This window comes from Sinocyclocheilus rhinocerous, unplaced genomic scaffold (assembly GCF_001515625.1).
Source record: "Sinocyclocheilus rhinocerous isolate Xijiao unplaced genomic scaffold, SAMN03320098_v1.1 scaffold802, whole genome shotgun sequence".
Lineage (NCBI taxonomy): Eukaryota > Metazoa > Chordata > Actinopteri > Cypriniformes > Cyprinidae > Sinocyclocheilus > Sinocyclocheilus rhinocerous.
This window is the reverse complement of record NW_015642061.1, coordinates 227,296-235,952: the sequence shown is the minus strand read 5'-3', so window position 1 is coordinate 235,952 and position 8,657 is coordinate 227,296. Positions and strand designations below refer to the sequence as shown.

General features: G+C 40.3%; 1 protein-coding gene across 1 annotated transcript in view; it reads left to right on the top strand.

Annotated features, from left to right (window-relative positions):
• The first annotated feature begins 548 nt into the window (after window positions 1-548).
• LOC107755615 (mucin-5AC-like) overlaps window positions 549-8,657 on the top strand; it is a 24,448-nt gene continuing 16,339 nt past the window's right edge. The window contains exon 1 of the mRNA XM_016572508.1: window positions 549-842. The gene's annotated coding sequence lies outside the window, so the exon portion shown is untranslated. The remainder of the gene's footprint in view (window positions 843-8,657) is intronic.

Here is an 8,657-nt window from a genome sequence, read left to right as displayed (position 1 = left end):
ATAATTGTATAATTGATATATTTGTAGTGATATTTTAAATGTATTTAATATGTATTTGTTTTCATTTTAATTTGTAAAAGTTTTAGTACATTTGGTGTGTTTGTCATTTTTATTTTTTAAATATGTAATGATAGGTTTTATTGATTTTTATTTTTAATTGTTATTATTTTAATACTTAAACTAAAAGAAAATTAAAAATGTTGCCCGGCAACTAAATGAAATCCCCTTTTTATAATAGTTTCCGTTAACATTTATTTATGTCTAGAAACAAACATGATAAATGTTAAAGTTTTAGTTAGGCCTGCCCCTGTTTCTCTTCCTCTCTTGTGTGCATTAGTGAAAGTGAAAAGAAACGGCGGGAACGCGGGCGTCGGGGGTGGGCTCATGGGGGGCAGGGGCTGCACTGGGGTCCGAGGCGACAGAAAAGAAGAGGGATGGCGCGTAAAGAAAGGACGCGGGGTTGCCTGTGCGATGACATCATCCCTCATTTGCATAAACATCAGTCTGAAAGCTCATTGGTCACAGGCGGGAGAGACCGAAGCCGCTCGCGCTTTTCATCCTTTTCAATTCTCCCTCTCGCGACCGCATAGTGTGTGCGCGTGCGTGCGCGGATCGCCGAGCTCCGTTTCATTCTGTGCTGCCAGGAGACGCGCATCTCTTTTATTGCCGGCAAACAGTCAGTCAGCTCCAAGCTGCCTCCGTCAGAGCTACTGGTTTTTATCTCAACAATTGTTGCCGGGTTTTCTCGACTCGCAGTGCTGCCCGCCGGGTTCCGCTTGGAAAAAAACGGGAGGAGACGCGAGTACCGACTGGGCGTTGCTGAAGGAAAAGCGCTAGACTCGGTAAGATTCGCTATGTGCCGATCCTAGAGAGAACCGGCGATTCATTAAAAGCGTTTTTCACTGTGTCACAATTAATTAAACTAAATAATTAATGTCAGTGTCAGTTTAAGAAATGCTTTTCACTCAACAGCATGATTTACGACTGCATGTATTGATATGTAAATGAATATTAATGAGTTCTTGTTCACATCGGTCATTATAATAGAAGTAGGCTACCGGCGGAATTAATGAGATCATCAGATGAAAATGCCACTGAAGCGATAAGGTTTCACACCGGTTTGATTCATAGGCTTTAATCTACCACACCGGTTTAGTTATGTTTGCGTTTTTAGTGCTTGTTAACCGGCATGGATCGTCTCCTTTTATTCCGTGTTGCCTTGTTCATCCTTTGAGTCCGTTTCAATGGTGGATGTCTGGGCGGTGACGGCAAACCCTCTCGTAACTGTGAGCGATATTTAATCACGGACAGTCGTTCAGAAAACACATATTGCGCTGACAGATGAAGGAGAATAAATTATAATGCCGTTTTTCTACATGTGGTGTGTTTTGTGTGTTTCGCAGCAGTGAAACTTTCCGCTCGGCTGTTCGCTCGAGTCTTTTGTTCTGCGCCTCCTCCACCCGCCCGCTCCACATTCAATATATTCACCCGCCCGGTTCGTATAATATATTCACCCTTTCGGTCCATACAATATTGATATAAAACCCGCCGCGGTCCTAATACAATGTATTACAGTGACTGAATTTGCCGGTATATTTAGACTATTAAACTGGTGGCCAAACATCAAATCTAAAAAAATTAGTCCCCTACTCAAGTATATATTTTAAAAAACTATTTAAATATATGAATATCTGTTTTTCTTACCGCATTTCAAGTGTTATTAAGGCTGATGCCGAGGTGCCGGTGTAACAGACCTCATAATGATACCGCAGGAATTAATTAAACGACCCAACCTACCAAAATACACGCCCGCCGGTGCAGTTTATCTGTCCAAACCCTGTCCATTTCTAAGAGATGGAGACCAGTTAACAACTAGCAGCTCGATATCATTCAACAGTCTACTGTGAAGTATTGATGTTTCTCCATATAAAAAGCGACAAGGGTGATTAATCTGACTGGATTTTTAGTAATGTACTTTGAGTTTTAGAGAGGATCCCGGGTGAACTCTATTCAAAGGGCTTGTGGGGTCATTTTGATTAGTTTTATGTTGGTATTTTCTTCTCGTGGTTTAGGGACAATGAAAATCAACAGGGTGGTTTCTTGGCTTTGCTCCCTGCGCAACTGGAGTCAAAATGATGCGTTTCGCAGCAGGTGCGGCTTGGTTTGGCTTCTCCTGCTGCTAAATCTTGGCTTTGTAAGTCAGTTCATCCTATTGTCTTGCTTAATAGTTCCCTTCTCTCTTCTCGGCAAACAAAAGGTTTAAGACGGATGCCTCAACCCCCTGCGGCCAGCATCTCACCGGTCCAGTGAGGCTTCATCAGATCTATTTCTTCTGCTTTTGTCTGGTATATTGTGTATAATTATGGAATGAATTTTATATAATTATGGAACAGATTTTAGTAATACATACTATTTTAAGCTGTTGTAAAATTGACTCAATGCAAAGGTCACAGTGAACAATTCTCTCTAATTATTTCAGATCCATTTTTATTTGACTGGCATTGTTCTGTCATTATGATCCCGATACAATGCTGTAGCTGTCTAACTCCAGCCTACGGGGATTACGCTCTTGGAGGGAGGCATTGCCAGCAATTACAAATGTGTCATGGCATGATGGGGTAGTGACTGTATGAGGAATGGGGGGTGGAACTCGCTAGAGAAGAAATTACAGCAGATAACATCAGAAAGGTCAAATTCTGGTTTATGATTATCTGAAGAGACATAAGAGAATGTGACTATGCATTATTTGGCCCACCAACATTAGCTTGCTCACTGTACGCTCTTAAAAGTAACGCTCTTTTTTTTTTATTTTTTATTTTTAGATATATTGGCATTGTGGGTTCCATGAAGAACTTTTATCATCCATGGAACCTTTTTATTGAACAAAAGTTCTGTATAGTGAAAAACGGTTCTTTGGATTTTTAAAATGTTCTTGACACTAAGAAAAAAAAATGGTTCTTTAAGAACTTTTTACTGAAAGTTTCTTTGAGGAGCCAAAAGGGTTCTTCTGTTGCATCGCTATGAAAAAACCCATTTTGAACCTTCATTTTAAAAAGTGCGGTCAACGTTGTTGTCCTAAGATGCAGTTGCAGTGGTTTTCCTGTGTCATCTGTCCTTTTCTGATAATTCTCTCATATTGAAGCACTCACTCCTCCGGTAAAGATAGCACCCTGGGGGCTGAGCAGTTGTTGCAGTGGACAGTTGGCTCTGTTAGGATGGGATATTGTGTTGCAGCTGTGGTAATTTGAAGGGTTTGTTGCATTCTGAGTTCGTTTTTTGGGGAGTGTTTTGTGGTTACACTTCAGTTTTCTGTAAACATGTCTGCTGTGCAGTTGTAGCACTCTTGCTGTGTTAATCTCCTTCTGGAGCAACATTATATCAGAGCAGACATGCAGTCCTGTCTTGGTGCATTTTGATTTAGTATCCTTTGTTCCAGTCTTGGCAGATGTCACTCAGATAATGGTGTCTTTGAGATTGCATCGGGTACTGCAGTTTACTGATGGATGTATTGACCAGCTGTTTTTAAAAAGGTTAAAGTTCACATGCTGTAAGAATCCCTGCAGTGTCTGAATTCCATATTAAAATAATTTGTCCTCAAAACTAGGTGTCTTACAGCCGCAGGCCTCCATGCAGTGAAAAATGCCAACCTACTTTACGAAGGCAGGAGACAAATTTTCTCTCAGCATCAACTTCAAGGTGTTCATAAAATTTGCAGTTTGTCAGCAGCTTAATATGCATCCAAACTCCCAATGGAAGTAAAAGTAAACTAGATTCTTACATTTCCTGAAGAAAAACTTGTGTGTTGCTATGCAGATGCTGAAGTGTTCTGAGTGGTTTTCAATGGTTCCTTACTGTCCGTCCAAAGTCTCTGTATCATTTTGGTCATTTTGGACTTGGCCTAGGTCCTGCCTTCAAAGTAAGTCAATGGGACTTTAAAAAATAAAATCACAGAATTTAGAGGAAATAACAGTAATCTCACTTGTCTCTCATTTCACAAGGGATCTCAATGTCTCAAGCTTTGCTCAAGCATTTGCCATGAATTCTCATATTTCAAGATTAATTGATCAAAACTGCTGTCCATGTTTTTTGCCCCTACAATTTTACTGTACTCCAGAAATAGCCTTAATAATTTCTCTTGAAAATTTGTTGGAGAGAAATTTGAGACATTAAACACTTTGAAAAAACAACCTCTGAGCAATATAAATTTACTCTGGGACATTATTATTTTGTAGATTCTTCATCTAAAGCAGCTGAACAGCAGTACAGAAACGGTCTCTTTTGTGCAACCAGGGGTTGAATACTTTCGCTCAGTCACAGCAGTGGAACGACAACATCTTCTGCAGGAGTTTGAACCTACAACCTTTGGATTGCCAGTCTAGATCCCCAACCATAACCATCTAATAGCAATATTTGGTTGTATATAAGTTCAACGGCTTCATGTAGATTTGCTCTTCTCCAATGGGCACATTATGAAGTTTTCTGTTGAATCAGAACAGAGGCTCAGAGTCCATCTGGAAGGTGCTGGTCAGCTGTGAGCAGAAGGATAATCCTCTTATAGGTACAGTCATTTCCTGTGGTGTGTGTGTGTGTGTGTATGTCACTTCCTCCTGTTCGCTGAAGGGCATGTTTATTGTCTGCTGCAGATGACGTTTGTGGCCATGCTGTCACAAACAAACACACACTATCAGATGTCATTGATCAAACCCCACCATCTGGTTTTTATCAGTGGTTATGTAATTTGGCTCTTTAGCTTTTTTGTGCTCCCAGTAGATAATAGAATCAAGCAGCTACTCGAATTACAAATTAGTTAAAAGGCCCCTTTACACCCAAAACCTCCCAATTTCAGTGTGCCCACATGTTCTGCTAATGCACTGCTCTACTCTCCCATCTGTGCTGCGACCCCTGCACTTTCTCTTGATGATCAATATCCGTCTTATCTCATCTCGTCTCACCATTTCTCCACTTACTTTCTTGGCCAGGTGGCATGGCATGCTGGCTGTCGCCCGTATCTGGCCCGTGTCCTGTGTGCATCCCATTCTGCGGGTGTCCATCGGAGGATCGCACAGGATTAGCATCATGCTTTGTACCGAGTTAACGAGCTCTGTCATGTGTTAATCTCCCTGTCCCCAGGGGAACGTGTTGGTCTGCCGCTGGTTGTGATGTGTCCTGCTGCTGTTCACTGAGTGAACAGAGGTGCTGGTACCAGTTCCTTCAGTTGTGCAAAAACGTTGTTTTCGGGGCCGTTTACACCGGGTGTGCTCTTGTGTTCACAAACCACTAGACCAGCGGTGCCTGATCCTGTTCCTGGAGATCTACCTTCCTGCAGTTCAGATCTAGCCCTGATCAAACAGACCTGAGCCAGCTCATTAAGATTTTCAGAATAACTTGATCATTAGCGACTGTTGTGCTGGAGTAGGGCTGGAACTGAACTCTGCAAATAGGTAGATCTCCAGGAACAGGTTTGGGCACCCCTGCACTAGATGAACTGCAGCAAAATGAAACAGAAAGTGTGACATTAATTCAGATTTTGTGGTGGTAATTTCCAGAATTTTGTGGAAAATTTGCATTTTTAAACAAAACACATTTGCCATATTATGTATGATACTAGATATACAATAGTTATACATTACAGACAAAAAACTGCAGAAAGATTATGTTAATTTGTTTGCAAATTTGCTTAAACTTTATTTGGTCATTCATGCATGTTTCTTTATCACATTGACATGTCAATGCTTTTTAGTATTGCACTTTTAATTTTGTGTTTAGATAGCGAATTATGCACAATGCAAAAAAATAATAATAATTTTATTGATTTTGCATTGCGTTTTTTTTTTTGCAAAGAATGCAAATGTTTTACAAGTTTATTGGGAAACTTTACAAGTTTCTTGGGTAAGGTAAAAATTGTTTGATCAAAGTCAAAGTTTGTTGGGGAAGTCAAATGTTTCGTGAACGAACCCAAAATTTCTTGGGGGAAGTCAAAAGATTTGCAAGCAAATGTAAAATTGTATTGGGGGAGGGGAAATATTTAGCAAAAGAGCTCAAAGTTACTTGAGGGAAAGCAAAAGTATTGCAAAAGAGCTCAACGTTTTTTTGGGGAAGGCAAAATTTTTGTGAGCGAATGCAAATTTTTTTTGGGGGGGAAGACAAACATTTTGCATGAAAGCTCAATAGATTTTCCCATCACCATAAGACAGATCACAAGTATGTATCCAGTGCAAATGGCCCACAAGCATTCTTGTGTACAGTAAGTCACTAATCTGTTGCATCCCAGACACTTGTCGAGTGTCTCACACCCTGGAGTAGCATAAGTTCTAGAAAACTTATGTAAATCTTCCTACAGTACAAGGATTACCTCCTCATCACCTGGATGCTGTCCAGGTATCTGCCACACAAGCTGTTGGCGCCTCGGGCAGAAAAAAAACTTCTTCAATCACAGCTAGTTTAGTATCAGTTTACTACTGGATTTATTTCCAACATTGTCCTGAGGGTAATGGTCTCAGAGCGGTTTCTTACAGTCTGACATCACTACCTTCCTTTCCCCACTCTGCATGTGTCCTCTACGGATTGTTCTGTAGAATGGGCTGATCTGTTTGTTTTTGTGAGTTGGACAGAGCGGCTTCCCGACCTTTGGCCAAGGGTGTTTTGGGAATGTGCTGGCCACAATCGCAATCTCGACAGCGGGGGCACTAAAGTGGCTTTTGTCAGCTTAGACAGCAGCGGTTCTGTCATGTGCCTCCATGTGTGTCTATCCTCTTTTCACTCCTCCGCAAGGGCCGCCACCCCAACAATCCCTTCTTTGGTGACTTGTTTCATTGAAATGCGCCTCGGGCCGGTCAACTTCATCTCGGCGTGTGTATTCTGTATAAAGGGCCGTTCAGAGAGTCCTGTGATGGGCAGATAGAGAGGGGACCAGTATCTCCACACAGATGCGTCTAAGACGCTGTCCACTCTCGGGTGCTATTATGTAATTCTGTTTGTGTTATGGACACCAGCGGCCAATGGGCTATTCATGGACTCATGAAAGCGGTTCTGTGACGCAGGCCCCAGTCACACCTTCAGTCAGTCTTTTGCTTGCACTGCTGTTGAGAAGGCTAGCATTATATGAAGAATAGAGGGTTTGAAGTACATTTTTGTGATTAATTTTAGTACTGTATACTGCATTGTTACTGACACTGATATTGCTACAAATACAACTTGGTACAGTTTTTAAGGCAATACACTACAGGCAAAAGCATTTAATAATTCTTAAATTTAGCCTAGGCTACATAAAATAATACTTTTTTTTTTAAATTGAGAAAGAATGTTATTAAAGATTCAAATGAGCCTTTTTATAAAAAGACTTGCTAGCATTTGAAGAAGGAAACAAAAGACTCTTAAATAACTGACAGTGAGAAAAGCTATCAAGTTAAATAGCATTTATCATCGAAATACATTTGATATTCACTAGAGCCCGACCGATATGGGTTTTTTGGGGCCGATACCGATATTAGGGAGTATAAAAGACCGATACCGATATATCGGCCGATATTCTTTGTGTAGGCTATATTATAGTACAGTATAGTCAAAAGTTTGGACACACTTCCCATTCGTGTGTCCAAACTTTTGACTGGTACTGTATATAGAATACAGTATATAGCCTACATAAACAGAATATATATACAAAAACACATTTTTTGCAATGATAACTCAAATGTGGTGATCAAACACTTATAATGATGTGACAAACATAGGCAGGGTATTTAACAATTTAACAATAAACTTTATTATTCAAAATGAGTCTGACATCATTAAACTTCACTTCACTGATTATAAATAACTTAACACAAATGGAACACAATATATATAACTTGAATTAAGAAATTAAACAAGGTAACTGTAGTTTATCGGATCCGTGCATCAGGTCTTAAAGGGACAGCGGCCTATAAAAACTGCTGTTGTCATTAATGATCATCAAACAACAAAACAGCTGTGATAAAAAATTATGTTCAATTTATACAGTGAACACTATGCAGTGTTATTTTCCCTAATTACTACATTTTTGTATTTGAATACTACCAACCTTATTTTATTTATAACATATTCTGTTGTATTTATATGTGCTTGTAATTTGTGTATTTGTTCTTATTTTTACTGGCTGTTCTCTTGTCTCTTTAATCATGTTTAAACTTTCTTAGTTAATCTAGTAGTATTTGCTGTGATATCAAAGAAGTACTTCTCTTTAAGTAATAAATGGAAAGCAAGTTAAATTTAAATATTTTTCTTTTCTTGCCGATCCGAAAAATGATCCGATCCGTGGGTCAAAAACTGTAATGTGATCCAAACCGTGAGATTTGTGATCCGTTGAACCACTGGACTGTACTGACAAACTATGCTGACACCGTGTCCGCGACGCGACAAAGCGACCGTTGCAAATAATTTGAACTTTGTGTCAGCACGTCATAAATAGAACGAGGCATCAGTTTACTGCATCTAGTGTAGACAACATACACCGACGCGCGACGTGATGTGACCGATGTGATAAGCATGAGTTCTGGGCCGCGGCGCGGCCGGTATAAACACCAGTCCAGCCGCAATCAGCTCCGGTGGCCGTAACACAGGCTTTTTAATGCGCCGCAGACGCGTGCCGTGATGCGCAGATCAGCTCTAGTCTCTAACGT